At 38.0% G+C, this 16,365-nt stretch overlaps 2 long non-coding RNA genes across 4 annotated transcripts; both read left to right on the top strand.

Moving 5' to 3' along the window:
• Nucleotides 1-1,386: 1,386 nt before the first annotated feature.
• On the top strand, nt 1,387-3,444 carry LOC139190066 (uncharacterized). Its single transcript, XR_011574053.1, has 4 exons — nt 1,387-1,650; nt 1,738-1,835; nt 2,521-2,583; nt 3,266-3,444. It is a non-coding gene; the product is annotated as an uncharacterized lncRNA (long non-coding RNA).
• Nucleotides 3,445-10,577: 7,133 nt separating this feature from the next.
• Nucleotides 10,578-13,451, top strand: LOC114820729 (uncharacterized). 3 transcript variants are annotated; one of them, XR_011574287.1, is made up of 5 exons: nt 10,578-10,647; nt 10,782-10,903; nt 11,296-11,362; nt 12,234-12,296; nt 13,066-13,451. It is a non-coding gene; the product is annotated as an uncharacterized lncRNA (long non-coding RNA). The 3 variants fall into 3 exon arrangements; XR_011574286.1 differs by lacking the exon at nt 10,578-10,647 and having other exon boundaries at nt 10,704-10,903; nt 13,062-13,451; XR_003768180.2 differs by lacking the exon at nt 10,578-10,647 and having other exon boundaries at nt 10,704-10,903.
• Nucleotides 13,452-16,365: the final 2,914 nt, after the last annotated feature.

The raw sequence follows: 16,365 nt of genomic DNA on the forward strand, positions 1-16,365 counted from the left end.
GTGGGACAGAGGAATATATAATTAACTAGTCTACATTTCCAATCAATTCAACTCCATTAGGAATTGAGGGTTGGGAGGTCAAAGATCCTGTTAAAAACAGCTTTATTAACTTAGCCCAAGAATCTTTTTCGTATATGTTTCAAGAATATAAGGGAATCCTAATTATTACCTTTTTTATAAGGGAAAGTTAATGAAAAACTTCTAGTACTGTTTATTTTAACAAAAAATCATATTTTTATATTAAAAGGTCAATTCTGATACTATTCATTTTACCCTTTATTTTGTCCTTATCGTTAAAATTCAAAGTTTTCAAGTCATTTTCATTAGCTTTCCTTTTTTTATAATGTTTGGACTTAAGTAGGTTGAAAAAAAGACATACAGCCTTAGCAAGAACGACATTATGCGGAATATATGACTCATGCTCCTTTAGGTTCTTTAAATTTCGTGGGTGGTGTAGCTATCGAGATCAACGCAGTTAATTACGCTTCTCCTAGAAGTTGGTTAGCTACTTCTCATTTTGTTCTAGGATTCTTCCTACTCGTACATTATTTATGGCACGTGGGAAGAGCTCGTGCAACTGCAGCAGGATTTGAAAAATGAATTGATCGTGATTTTGAACTTGTTGTTTCCATGACTCCTCTTAACTGAGACAGAGATCCAATGTACTCTCCAAGTATGCTTGTTCCTCCCTTCTTTCTTACCATGGCAAGTTTTTGTGAAATAACTCCGATGAGAAGAAAAAAGAAGGCGTTAAGAGACCCTCTTGGGCCAACCCTAGTGGTAGTTACACTAAATTTATCTAAACTATCGGGAAGTTTCGAATGTGGGTGTAGAGGGTGAAACATGTTGCTCTAATCAATTTGACTAAACTCTATAAGTGAGAAATTTTATGTTCAAATTTTGTGGATAACAAGTTTGATAATTGTTTATCTCCCACTTCTTAATGTAAATATACCGTTGTATACACAAAGGGTAACCCTAATTAGAGTGAAAAAAATTCATCTTGTTTATAAGTATTTATTTGGTTAACAACTTTTAAGTATTTTATTAGTTTCAAGATAATCAGAACTTCAATGATGTCGCTATTGAAAGGTTGGTGTTATCAACACACATTTTTTTTTTCACATGCTCCTTTCAATTTTCGATCGTCAGATTAAATGAATTGAAGAAAATTAAATGACAAAAATTAACAAAAAGTGTGTAAATAGTAAAAAAAAATGATAAACGGATAGCACCAACAATATTAAAATTGTAACACCCACCCCCATTTATAAAAACATATTTATGTAATTATCCCCTTAACATTTTAAATCTAGCATTTTGGTCCTTTTTGGACTACCCAATCAGAAATTAAAGCATAGGATTCCTTTCTTTCTCACTTTGCCACGTGGTAGCACCCCAATTATTCCCTCACTTCTCTCTCTGTTCCCCTCGTGAACCCCCTTCATTCTTCTTCTTCGTTTCTGTCTGTCCTGTCTCTCTCCCTCTCGGATCTCTCTCATTTCTCTCCCTCTCTTCAGATAATCACGCACGCATACGCGAAGAAGACCATCACCATCATCATTATCGTCCTGCTCTCTCTCCCTCTCGTGCTGCGAACCCAGAAAACGAAAAGGAACTCCGGCGAGATTTTTCTAATTTCCCGGTGAGGTAAGCCTTAAATCTTCCCTCTTTCATCCTTGAATCTTGTGGGTTGTGGTTTAATTGTGTTTTACTTCATAAATTTGGAGGTTTTAGGATGAATCGAGCTCGGGTGTAGGAACACTCATTTCCGGCGAACCGTGGGTATCGGGGGACTCTCCGGCCATTTTCGGCCGTTCCACGATGAAAGGAAGGTATAGAAATACTCCCCTCGTCTTGCTCTTCGCTTTGATACCTAAATCAGGGTCTAGGGTTGTGTGTGATGGTCGGCCGGAGCTGTTGAAGCTCCGGTGTTTGTTCTCCGGCGAGACCAGGCCTTCCTGGCCGGTTCCAAGCAAGCGGGCCTTAGGCCCGTTTGGGGAGTCAAGCCCAAATCCTAACCCAATTTCCTTTTTAGTTGTTTTTATTTAATTGTTAGTTGTTTAAGACCAAAAGGCCTTCAGGCCATTAGAATTAGGGCCCGTAGCCCAATAATCCAACCCAAAAACCTTTTTTAAGGTTTTTATTTAATTTATTTTATGTTCTAGGAAGTAAGAAGGCCTTAGGACCAATTAGAAAGTGGGCTTTCAGCCCTTTTCCCAAAACCCTTTAACCTTAGTTAAGCCCAAAACCCTTAAGGCCTTTCAGCCCAACCCAATCCAAGCCCATGTCTAACTTTGACCTTTGACCAGTTGACTTTGACTGTTGACTCGGTCAACTGTCAGAGTTGACTTTGGCCAGTCAACGGTCAACGTTGACTTTTTGAGTTGCCTTTTCAGGGTTTCGTTAAGGGCCTCTCTTAGGTTAATTTTGACGTCCTGGACCCGTTTTTGAAGTCTATTTTCCCAAATTCAATCGTTTGAATAGAGTTTGACTAAAAGTACTTCTTTATGTGAATAGGTGCAATTATTAACGGTGATTCCGTTATACCTTTTTGGTACAGCTTTGCACCATCGGTGTATGGTGAGTGGACCCCTTTTAAAAATGCATGTTTTGATAGTAGAAATGCATACATGAAAAGCATGATTTAATACTTATGTTTTATGAAGTACTTTATGAGATAAAATGCTTACTGAGGCTAGATTGAATTATTACTATTTTTCCTATAACCCATGTTCTTATAGAATATCTTATGGATGATGATATGATATTTAGAACATGTTTAGAACACCTCTTTATAGTATAAATGATGGATGACTTTATACTATGAAGTTGTTTTTCAATATTGATATATTCAATGGTTTTGTACTTACCTAGTGGTCCTTTCCGCTACGGGACGTAAGTATAGATTCCGGTCCGTCCCGAGCGATGGTTTGGTGTTGGCATAGGGCCTGGAGGGTGTTTCATCTGGCATTTAAGACCAAGGACAGGGAGCCGGCAAGGGGACTGTAGTGTATTTTCCTCTGACTGTCTGCTCAGAGACAGGGAGCCGACATGGGGCCTGGGGGTTATCGGACAATTCACTAGTGTTTATTACTTATACAAGTTATGAATTTGAGATACTGCACATCATGCTAGGTTTCGGAAAACCTATGTTTTACATTATATATATGTTTTCATAAACCTGGGGGTTAGTATGTTGATAACTGTTTTATTATATTTATATCAAATTGGTCCACTCACGTTTGTTTTGTGCCCCCTTCAGGACTTAGAATCAAGGCATACAATCCCAGCATCCAGACACTTCTGCATCAGCATCTTCAAGTCCTCTCGGTGTAGGACCCACTTCTTTGTTCATTCAATTTTATATTATTTCTTTTAGTGTTCTAGTTAGTAGTATGCTCTGAACACGTTCCTTAAATGCATATTCATTATTCTTTTATATTTTTAAGTCTTATATATCCCTTATTTTCAGCATTTGCACTCAATAAATAGCTTTCGTCACCCTCGGGTGTCGGCCAGCACATGCCTATCCTGGTATTTGAGGAATATCGAGATCGGGGTGTGTCAAAAATAGTCACTTACTATTGTTGGTCATGCTCCTAGCAAGGATTTCCTAACATTAGGCAGTTTTTTTTTTTTTTTTTAACGTAGAGGGCAATAGAACAAAAACACACTAACATCAAATTACAGTCCTCAGCTGAGGTAGAGATAAACATGCAGTAAAATTTTGATTTGCAAACGTGCCAACTAACACGAATCCTTCGAGTTTTACTCTAAAACTAATTAGATACTTAATCTATATTTAAACTCCTTTAATTTACTGATCCACTTGACGAAGACGTCAACCGTAGAAGAATATGTGTATGGCTTGTTGTGGCAGGTCAAAGCAATTAACAAAGTATCTTACTCTCAAACTTGTTAAATTTAGTGGGGCAAAAGTCGAGCAAGCAATTTAATAAAATTGGGTTTGGGGCCAGTTGCAAGCTAAATATATCATAAGCAAGTTTACCGTGTCAAGACTCCAACTATTCCCATATAAAAATACGAAGGAAAGTTTTTTAAGAAATTATATGTCGATACATAAAAGGATATTGGACGTGGATATATATCCCTTTTAATATATTTAAAGTTACATTATGTGTTTTTAGGTGAATTAGGTGCGTATATCTAACATGTTGGCTCGGAGTTGGACTGGATTCTTAATTATATGATTTATCTTCTTCTTTTTTCTTTTCTCTTTTTGCATTAGAGTATTATACAAGTTAAACTAACACTAAAAAGTATGGGTAGTTTGGTGAAATGGTGATCCTGATCATGTCTTGTTCATATATTTGGCTTAGTCTTGTTTTTCGGTAAATATTTTTTTAAAAAGCGTTTTCAATCATTTTAAAAGAAAATGAATTATCATGCACGATATAGATTGTGTATGAATAGAGCAATTCCTTATTTTGACCCAAAAAAAAAAATTCTTCAATCATGGTCACAGGATTATATATAGAAGACACAAATCAGCATTTGGATTATTAGTTTGTCTGGCTTTGTATTAGTTTGCCATTTTTTCTGTTACATTGTCCTTATCCTTGACCTTGGCTACTAATGAATAATCAATAAAGTTGTGAGAGCTTGCCGAATAAAACAACACGATAAAACAACATGTTGAATCATTCGAAGAACCTTCATGCATGGTCTTAATAGACAAAGGAGGCACTAACTAATGAATAATCAATAAAGTTGTGAGAGCTTGCCAAATTAAAAAACACGATAAAACATGTTTAATCATTCAAAGGACCTTCATGGTCTTAATAGACGAAGGAGGTACTAACTAATGAATAATCAATAAAGTTGTGACAACTTGCCAAATTAAAGAACACGATAAAACAATATGTTTAATCATTTGAAGAAACTTCACGGTCTTAATAGACGAATGAGATACTAACTAATGAATAATCAATAAAGTTGTGAGAGCTTGCCGATTTAAATAACATGATAAAATTACTTAATTTTCAAAATCAAAATTACTTAATTCATCGTACACATAGCAGTTGGTTTTTAGGACCCTCAATTTTCATCACAGTAAAAACATAACCCCTTTTGAAGTTTCAATTGCACTTCATGATACGTGTGCCCAGTCGTACCTTTTGGACAACTGGTTGATTTGGACAAAAGAGAAAAAAAAAGAAAAAAAAACTCCAATATTATTTCTACCGTGATGCCTGTTTAGGATAAAGAAGGTCCACCAGTTAAATCCTATCTTAGCTATTAAGATAAGATTGTTAGGATAGTCAGTTAGTTGTTATGGTGACTCAGCAAATATTAAAATGTATTTATACATGTGTACCCATCCATTGAATGATATGAAAATACAACTTTAATTACTTTCTCTCTCTCTCTCTCTCTCTCTCTCTCTCTCTCTCTCTCTCTCTCTCTCTCTCTCTCTCTCTCTCTCTCTCTATCTATCTATCTATCTTCAATTTCTCTCATATTCATGAGTTTCTACATGGTATCAGAGTCTTTGTCCACCGACTTCGATCCTTTGCTTCCACCGACCTAAAATTTTCTCCCATTTTCCCTTGTCCCAAACAGGTCATATCTCCCTTAATTTCTTCAATCTCCTCTCTAATTTCACCAATCTTTTGTTCAAATCTCCTAAATTTCTATGGCTACTACTACAAATTCTGCACATTCTTCTCCAGGTGCTTCCTCTGATTCTCCTGGCGATGTCTCTCACTCATCAATCGCTTCAATTACTTCAATCACAGTTCAGAATATAACAGGCATGGTATCAACAAAGCTCAATCTTCATAATTACATTACTTGGCGTAGTTTGTTCATCCCTGTTCTGAAGCGATTCAAGCTTTTAGAGCTTGTTAATGGCACTGATCTCTGTCCGCCTCAGCTTGTATGCAATTCGTCTGGTTCTCGAGCTCCTAATCCGGCTTTTGATCTTTGGTGTGAAAGAGATCAAATCTTGATGATTTAGATTAACTCGACGCTTTCTGAAGATCTCCTTCCTCTCACGGTTAGTATGGATGATTCCCGATCTCTCTGGCAATCACTTGAACGCCGTTTTGCTAGTGCTTCTCGCACTCATGTTCATAGCTTGCGTTCAAAGATTCAGACCATTTAAAAAGGAGACTCCTCTATGTCTGATTATCTCAATTCTCTCAAAGAAATTTATGATAAGCTAGCTGCTACTGGTGAACCAATTTTTGAGTCCGATCTGGTTACCTATACTCTTTCTGGTCTCTCTGATGATTATGAGTCTTTCATCTATTCGATTGAAATGAGGACTGAATCCGTGAATACTGATGAATTGCATAGAATGCTTCTCAGTAAGGAAATTTCTCTTCAAAAACGCAAGACACGAGCATCATTATCCACTACACCTTTTCATGTCTTTGCTGCTCAGCGAGGTTCTAATTACTACAAAGGTAATTCTCATGGTAGATTTCAGAATCGAAATCGATTCCCTCATAATCGCAATTCTGGTGCCAATCAGAACTGCAATTTTGGTGCCATTCAGAATCATAACCACAACAACTCAATGAGCATTCTAAGACCTGGACCTGGTGCAACCAACAATGTTCACAGCTTTGGACAATCTGGTGCCAATACCATTAATTACAGTTCTAGTCAATCCTCTCTTCTATCTGGCTGACATCTTCAATGTCAATTATGCCTTCAATTTGGTTATGAAGCTCTCACTTGTAATAGGCTTCCTCAAATTGTCTCTCAGCAATCTCAACATGGACATCATATGGGCATAACTGCTACCATTTCTCCTCATCCGAGTTATTGGCTTGCTGACAGTGGTGTGTCTCATCATGTCACTCCCAATCCAGCTTCTCTTAGCTCTGTTATTCCCTACACTGGAAGTGATCAACTCATTGTTGGAAATGGTAAAGGTTTGTGCATCTCCCACACCTACTCTACTTTACTTAGCACACCCAATGCTATCTTTAAACTTAAGGATGTTTTGTTAGTTCCTCAAGCATCTCATAACTTGTTGTCAATCTACAAATTTGTGAATGATAACTGGTGTTCTCTGACCTTCGATCCATTTGGATTTTATATCAAGGATCTAAGCACTGGGAGGATGCTTTTCCAGGGCCCCTGTTAAGGTGGCTTATACCCTTTCTACTGGAAAGCATCCAATGGCATTTCTGGTATTGCTATCTATCCTCAAGCCTTGATGGTTGCTAAAGCTGATGTTCACACATGGCATAAAAGACTCGAACATCCTTCTAGTCTTATTTTACATACTATTGTCAATAAGAATTAGTTAGCTGTTATTGGTTTTGATCGTAACCTGTCTATATGTTCTAATTGTCAATTGGGGAAGGCCTCTAGATTTCCATTTTCATCTTTGCCTTATACTTCCACTAGGCCATTTCATTTACTACATGCGGATGTATGGGGTCCTTCTCCCACCCCTTCATGTACTAGATATAGATTCTACCTTATTTTGGTAGATGGCTATACGAAATACAGTTGGCTTTATCATATGGTCTATAAATCTGATGTATACTATGTGTTCAAGATTTTTGTTTCCAAAGTCCAAACTTTGTTTGAATGCAAGATTCAATGTCTCAAATCCAATTCAATAGGTGAATTCTTAAGTAAACAATTTCAACTTTTTCTTAATGATCAAGGTATCATTCATCAACTAAGTTAACCTCATACCCCTGAGTAGAATGGGTGCACAGAGAAGAAACATAGACACGTTGTTGAGATGGGCAGAACTTTACTTTCTCAAAGTGGTTTACCTTCTAAATTCTAGATAGAGGCTTTTCAAACTTCAGTTTATCTTATCAATCGGTTGCCACCACAGAATTCAACCATTAGTCCTTGGGAACTGCTTTTCCATGTCACTCCCAAGTATCATACTCTGAAGGCTTTTGGATGTGCATGCTATCGCTGGTTACAACCTTATTCCTCCAACAAACTGGATGTTAAAAGCAAACATTGTGTTTTCTTAGGCTACAGTTTTAATCACAGCGGTTATAGGTGCCTTGATCATGTGACTAACAAGGTCTATATTTCACGACATGTAAATTTTGATGAGCAGTTATTCCCATTCAAGACTGGTTTCTTTTCAGTTTCTAATTCATCTACAGAGCATTCATCCACAAGTCCTTATTCTACAAGTGTTCCAATTCCACTTAAAATTCTAGTTACTTCATCACCCATTGTTCCACCTACTTCAACAACAAATATTTCAACTCCTTCATCAGTAAGTCTCTCATTAGCAATCTCTGATCATTAGCAAGTTCCTTGTCATACAGAGATTCCTTCCTCTAACTCTGATCATCAGCAATGCTCTATTCCGGTCAATGTTCATCTTATGATTACAAGATCAAAAGCAGGAAGTCACAAACCTAAAGTTTTTACTGCAACAAAACATCAACTTCTAGCTACTGTTGATTCTCTCACAAGCATTCCTCATACTCTAACTACTTTTTTGCAAGCTTCTAAGAATCCCAAATGGATGGCAGCCATAAAGGATGAGTTTCAAGCCCTACAAACTACCAAGACTTGGGATTTTGTTCCTTTCAATCCCAGTTACAACTTAATCGGCTGCAAGTGGGTTTTTAAGATCAAGCACAAACCTGATGGTTCAATTGAAAGATATAAGGCCAGACTCGTAGCTAAGGGATTCCATCAACAAGAAGGTATTGACTTCTCTGAGGCTTTTAGCCCAGTTGCAAAACATACCACTATACGGATTCTATTATCCATTGCTATCAATTATGACTGGTTCATTCATCAACTTGATGCGAGCAACGTATTCCTGTATTGTACATTGAAAGAGGCAGTCTATATGGTTCAGCCCCCTAGCTTTGTGGATTCTACTCGGCCAACTCATGTTTGTAAACTTAAGAGGTCTCTTTATGGCCATAAGCAAGCACCTCGGGCCTAGTATGATGCTTTCTATTATGTCATCTTATCATTGGGTTTCTTTTCATCCTTTTCTCGGACACTAGCATGTTCATCAAGAGAGATTCCTCCATTACTTTCATCTTGGTGTATGTCGATGACATCATAATAACTGGCAACTCTAGTTCAATTTGTCAATCTCTTATTTCTCAACTGCAGATGATGTTTCCTATCAAAGACTTAGGTGACATTCATTATTTTTTTGGGCATCGAAGTTCATAGATCTGCCAAGGGATTATTTCTGAACCAATCTAAGTATACATTAGATCTTCTTTCCAAAACTAATATGATTGGGGTTAAACCATGTTCTACACCTGTCAGTTCTGCAAAACTTGATCACTTTGGCACCTTGCTCTCTGATCCTACCTTCTACACTTCAATATTTGACATGGACACGACCAGATTTAGCATTTGCTGTTAATCAAGTCTGTCAATACATGCATGCACCACAGACAATTCATTTATAGGCAGTTAAACGAATCCTTCGATACTTAAAGGGCTTCATTGATTCAGGCTTATGGTTTACTAAGGGACCTTAGTACTTAACTGCTTGGTTCGATGCTAATTGGGAAAGATGCCCTATTGATAGAAGGTCCACCAGTGGATATTGTGTTTTTCTTGGTCCAAATCTCATATCTTGGAGGGCAAAGAAACAAAACATAGTTGCTAGGTCATCTATAGAGGTCAAATATAGATCCCTAACCAACACATCTGCTAAGCTTACTTGGGTGTGTAGAATTCTACAAGATATCTCTTTTCCTTTTGTTGAAAACTCCAGCTATCTTCTGTGATAATTAGAGTGTTATTGCCTTAGCATTCAATCCAGTTTTTCATGCTAGAACTAAACATGTAGAGATTGATTATCATTACATTCGAGAAAAGATTCTCTCTGGGCATGTCACTGTGCATCATGTTGCTTCTCTACACCAACTTGCAGATATCTTCACCAAATCTTTGCATGCTGATCGTTTTGCGGATTTGACTTACAAGCTTGCAGTTAGATCACCTACCTTTAGCTTGAGGGGGTGTGTTAAGGATAAAGAAGGCCTACCAGGTTAAATCCTAGCTTAGCTATTAAGATAAGATTGTTAAGATAGTTAGTTAGTTTTTATGGTGACTCAGCAAATATTACAATGTATTTATACATGTGTACCCATCAATTGAATGATATGAAAATACAACTTTAATTACTTTCTCTCTCTACAATCTCTCTCTCTCTCTCTCTCTCTCTCTCTTCAATTTCTCTTAGATTCATGAGTTTCTACAATGCCAAGGGGTTAGTACATTTTGGGTGACTGGATCGTGTTTTGTCTAGTTAAACCAACATCTTTTCATAGATTTTTTTGTTGTGCCTTTACTGTCACAGCCCGTCCCGATATTTTCTATCGGGGACGTGAATTAACGGATTTACCCTTGACGTTACTAAGGTGTGTGTGTGTTATGTTTTAGATATTCATATTTTTCCTAACCTATTGGATATATTAATTAAGTTGGATAGAATTTTCAAAGGTTGAATTGTTTGTTTGGTTAGGGATGTAAATGGATGGTGTGGATTTGATCTTAGACCACACACATACACCTCCCTGTTATTCCTCCCTTCCCCGTGTCTCTCTCTCTCTCTCCTCGTCCCGACTCCCTCTCTCTCTTCACACCCAAACGTACGGACACCCAAACACCTTCCAAACTCGACGGATCGAGGCATCCAAGGTATGCATCTTCATCCTTTTGACGTTCTGAGTTGAATGGTACTAGTTTTAGGAAGTGAAACCTTCGGAATCACGTGAAACCCGAACCTCCATTTTGTGTCACTGTTCATGCGAACGTAAAATGTTGTGTTTCAGGGAATTCTAAGCTTGTAGTAAGCTTAGTGAGGTTCCAAGGAGGCTCGGAGTACTTCGTTTGAAGGATTTGGACGTCGGGATCACGTGGTTCAAGTTTGGCCGAATTTCTTGGAATTTTCCCGGTGAGATTTCTTGATTTTTAAAGCCTTAAACTAGTTTATCGTGATTCTACATGTTTGGGGCTTCAATTTGATATAAAATACGAAGAAAATGGGTGAAAACGAAGGATAGCGAAGAGTTTTAAAACTCGCCGGAAACCGGCCGCCAGAAAAACCAGTCCGGCGACTGGCTGAGGAAGAAGGTGCGCGTGGGGGGCGCGTGGACCCGTGCCACCCACGGCGCGTGGGGGCACGTGGGACCTCCAAAAAAATTTCTAAAAATTTCTCGACATCCGTGACGTCGAGTAGGTCGATGTGGTATATTCATATACCCAAATTGAGCATCGTATGAGAAGTTATTTCGAATTATTGGTTATGTGTTTAAATTAATGTTTTTATAGTTGTTTCGCATATAGGTGACACCTATCCCGAGGACGAGCGCATCCAGGGACGTCACGAGGGTTACGACCCATCGACTTATCAGTGAGTGGGCAGTTTTGATTTCGTATTACCTATATACAACTGCTTTTCCCAGAAAATGCGTTTATATGAAAATTATGATTTAAATTGCCATGCATGCTATTGTTGAGATATTTGAATTGAGAATTAATGCATATATATGTGAATTGACGCGGTGGACGCACAGGTGAGTTTTATTATCTTTCAGATGAGTTATTTTATATGAATTACATTGAAAGCTCATAACCTGCACTTAGGTGTTAGTGCTTATATTGTTATTCACCACACCGCACGCTCGCCTTGGATCCAAGTAGGTGGATGTCGTACAGACCATGTGAGGGTTCCGACATGCTAGTCGTACAGATCACTAGATGTGATTCCGACTAGTGGGTGACCTTAGTTATGTGCGCTGATGATTGTTGAGAGAAGCACTAGAGCGTATTTATACACCTATCATCGTACAGACTACTATACGTAGTTCCGAGTGATGTGCAGTGTAGTGCCGTACAGGTCACAGTTGGTGGTTTCGGCAGGGCCGTATAGGTCACTGTGGTGACTCCGGCTGAGTGGGATGTTGAGCTTTAGAATCAGCCGTACAGGACCATTGTAGGGTCTCCGAGTTGATTTATTATTTTCACCTGATTGACATTGATGCATTCTGATTATATTTTGGGCATGGCATATCATTTCTGAGATGTTATTATGAGGGATTGTGATTTGAGCTCTTGATGATATGTATATATATATATATATGTGTGTGTGTGTTTATATACTATTTTTTTTTTTTTGGAAAGTATACAGGTTTTACGGTGAGGGGTTATAAATGTTTTTAACGAAATGTTTTGGAAAATCTTTAGTTTTACTGACCCACTCATTTTGTTTTGCGCCCCTCCAGGTTCTAGTTAGCGGTTGGTGGCTCTCGAGGTCTTATTCCGGCTTTCTAACAGACTCTTGACATGTAGGACTCACCTGAGGGTGATGTACTTTTATTTCTGTCCTACTTGACTGCACTTAAACCTATGCTCTGAATTTATGTGTTTATCTTAACTCGTCCTGTTATTCTAGTAGGTTGTTCTGCTAGAGATTGGTTTAAATTCCTTCGTATTCTGTTATATCTTGCTTCCGTGTCGCACTCTTGGTTACGTCACACTCACGTGACGGCCAGCACGCCTTGATCCTCTGGGTCGGGGTGTGTCATTTACGAGCATGTAAATTAGCTCTCAAAATATCTATTTATCCTTGTAGAGTGACCTCCTTTCATCCTCTAGCCTCTATCCCATCTCCATCACACACTGCCTTACTGCCTTGCCTGTATAGGGATTGCTCCATCTCAACTTTGCTAATTGGTGAAAATGCTAAACTTTGAGTTCTTTCCCACATAAATGCTAGCTTAGTTCATCTGGTTCGTGGTAGGAGTCAAATATGAGATTGATCATGTCTTATTTGTTGGTTTTGTTTTATATGCTAACTGAACTTTGAGGTTTTGGTCATGCCCATGCTATCTTAATTGATTTAGTCGTTTGTAATAACGAAAGTGAAATTTCTTCATCTCTCTTTGTTGATTCATTTTAGATGACAAGTTCTTTAGTTTTGCATATACTGTATACACACATGTTGACTTAGTTCATCTAGATTCGTAAATGATTGAGTTGTTCTTGACAAATGTAGCTTTTTTGATTTGTTAAACCTTGATCATCTCATACATTCTGTATTTGTGAATTAGCCAGGAAGGAAGGAGGTCATCACTTGCATGTGAAATTTGTGCCTTATGAGCATCATGAAGATTGATACCACTTCAAGAAGATAAGAGGAATAAGTTTGCTTGAAGATTAATGAAAAGTTGCACATGGTTAGGTTATTCCGATTTGATATCTTGTGAAAGTGTGTTCTTGTTGTAAGTGTGCTTTTTTGCCTTCATTTGTGGCTAAAGCTTGCTGGCATATACTTGAATTTTTTACGAGACTTGAATATTGTTTGTGGGGTATGCATGGCATGCAGCAAGGTTAGCATTCTTGTGTCCGCAATTTTGACTTGCTTCTCGAGTGAGATGTAGGCAAATTGGTGGATATTTTGCTTTACTGACAGCATGGATCAACGAGCATTTTCATAATGTTATTACTTTCCATATAAATGTTAAGATCAAACAAGTGTGCATCGGTTGACCACACGAAAAGGATTCAGGGTTATCACTAGAGCAAAAGACTTTGCGACTCACGAATCAATGCGACGAATCAATCTTATAGCAAAAGACTTTGCTGCCAATGCCACGAATCAATCTTAGCAAAAGACTCTGTGATTCACACAAACAATACTCATTTTGTGGCATCAAACCCGTGAAATGGGGGGCCAAGCTACTAGGCATGTTGATGTTCTAATATGACAAACATCATGTATTCGTTTGATGAATGATATACAAGGTTGTCTAGGATCCATATCTTAATTAGAGAATGCATCATGATATCCTTTACCAAAAGTGACAAGCTAGTTGCTCTCAAGTGTTTGGACATTGTGTAGCCCCTATTATGCTGATAGAGTTCTATTACAGTTTACCCTTGTTCATACAATTTCCCAAGAGTCATATACTCCTTCTCGAGTTTGACAGAGCATTTACACAAACATATAACATTGTGCATACCTACTTTGATGTGTTATAGCTCACTCTCTAGCAAGACATCGTCCCAACATGGTCTTCTGGGGTTGTGACAGTGGTAGGGGAAACAATGGTGGCGTGGTGGTGCTATGATGGAGGAGTGGGGGAATGGGAGCAGGGGTGGTGGTAATAGGAAAGGTAAGACCATGGCAAAAGTGGCAGTTGTGGTGATGGTGGTGTCAATGGTCACCACGGTGGGGGTGGCGGCGATTAGGTGGTCGTACAAGGTTGTAGAGGCGATAGTGATAATCGTGATAAGTTGGTTGTAGTAGAGTTAGCGTTAATGGTGGTGACGACGATCGTAGTAATGGGCAATATTGTAAGATGGGGGTGGTGTTAGTTATGGTGGTGGTGACAGCGACAATATAAAGGTGATCGTATGACATTGTGGTACGGTGGTGGTAGAAGAGGTGGTGATGGGTCATGGTGATAGTCATGGCAAGTTACAGTAGTTGAGGTGGTGTGGTGGCAATGGTAGCAATGGAGTGGTGGTGATGGTCATGGAAATTTTGGTGGTGGCGATGGTGGTAGCGGTGGCCATTGGAGTAATGGTAATGATCATGATAAGATGGTGGTGGCAACGTGGTGAAAGTGGTGTTAGCGATAATTATCACATAAAATGTGGTGGAGTATATCATCGAAAGTGGAAAAAAAATGAAATCCATCAAAATCTTCAAAGGGAAACCCTTGCCACCTTCCAATGCTTCTCATCGGAGTATGGGTAAAAACTCAATACCATATCCACTAGAATATTGAACCACATGCATATAAACACATTTATATGTAACATTGAAATAACAAGATTAAGGTTTAGATGTAACCTTTGGATCTTATTTTGAATCCAATGAGAGAGACTTCTTGTAGGTTTGATTTTCTTTGAACCTTGCTAACTGCTCTTCCAACTTATGGTACTTTGTGAGATCTCAAAGTAGACATCGCATAAGTTTCGACACCTCCAAGAGCTTGAGGTTGTGGTGGTGTGAGAGAGTTTGAGAGGCTAGCACAAACATACACACACACACACACACACACACTCTCTCTCTCTCTCTCTCTCTCTCTCTCTCTCTCTCTCTCTCTCTCTCTCTCTCTCTCTCTCTCTCTCTAAGGGAGGGGACGACAAGGAAGAGGAGGAAGAGATGGTGATTTTAGTATTCACAATCGCAATTAGCAAATGATTATTTTCAACTCTTGAAAATCATTTGCTTCTCTCTCTCTTTCTTTTTCTCTCTTTCTCTCTAGGACACTGAGTGTTCTTGGTTTCTAGGTTCTCAAAAGTTGTGTGAAAACCAACCCTTTGTAAGCGAGAGATGGAGTGTGTTTAAAGGATAATGCTAGAGAGATTAAAATTTTAAATCAAATTATGTGTCATCAATAAGAAATAAGCACGTTAATCAACATTTAAGTAATAATCCAATCAACAACCATATTATTTGATTTATAAAATTTAGTTTAAAAATTTATTCTCCCTAATATTATTTGTGCTTAAGTAGACAAAGTTTGTTTATTAAAACAATCCAAGCCTCCGCCCACTTGAAAGAGAATCGGGCATGGAGCCATTGGGCTCATTTTTTTGGGCCTTGTCACGTATTTGACCCTTGTGTTAAGTGAAAAAGTCCAATGTGGACCCGGTCCAAAACCAAAACATTCCCGAAACATTTTCAAGTCCCTTCTTCGAATAATCGTCCTTTTTTAATACACAACTCTTTTAATTATTTTATGAGTAGTGTTAAACTTACTATTCATTCATTTTGTACCATTTCTAATAGGCGTAGAGTCCACAAACACTTGTTGATTTCATCTCTATTAGAAAAATAATACAAATAAATGGTAAGAATAATATTTTTGTTATTTTATTCAAAATATTATTAATCAACAATTCTATTAATATATTTCAACACAACGTGTTGTCTCAAACTCACAGGATTGAGTGTGCGGTCCATTAGGTTTTATCTGACAAGGTAATGAGATTAATTAAACTTCAATGATAATTAGTACATTATCACTTATGGTAGCCCCTAAGCCAATATAGAATTGGTATGATTATCAGAGTTGAGATATTAATGTCAAACTCTAAGGGGGCGTTTGTTGCGCCGGACTGTCTCGGACTGGACTAGCTGCAGGGACTAAGCTGGACTGGCTTAGACTAGACTAAGCTGGACTAACTTAGTGAAGCGTTTGGTGCAGTGTCAAACTAAGAAGCAGGATAATAAAAACAGCACTGTTCATCATATTTGTGTTTGCTTACACTAGAACTACAAATTTTTGCCATTGTGTAATAAAGTAATGCTACAAATGTCATGAGAAGATACTTGTGTAATAGAGTAATGCTAAACTTTATGCAATAAAATCGAACATTAACTAATGATAGTTTTCTTGG

Source organism: Malus domestica, chromosome 12, assembly GCF_042453785.1.
Source record: "Malus domestica chromosome 12, GDT2T_hap1".
NCBI classification, from domain to species: Eukaryota; Viridiplantae; Streptophyta; class Magnoliopsida; order Rosales; family Rosaceae; genus Malus; species Malus domestica.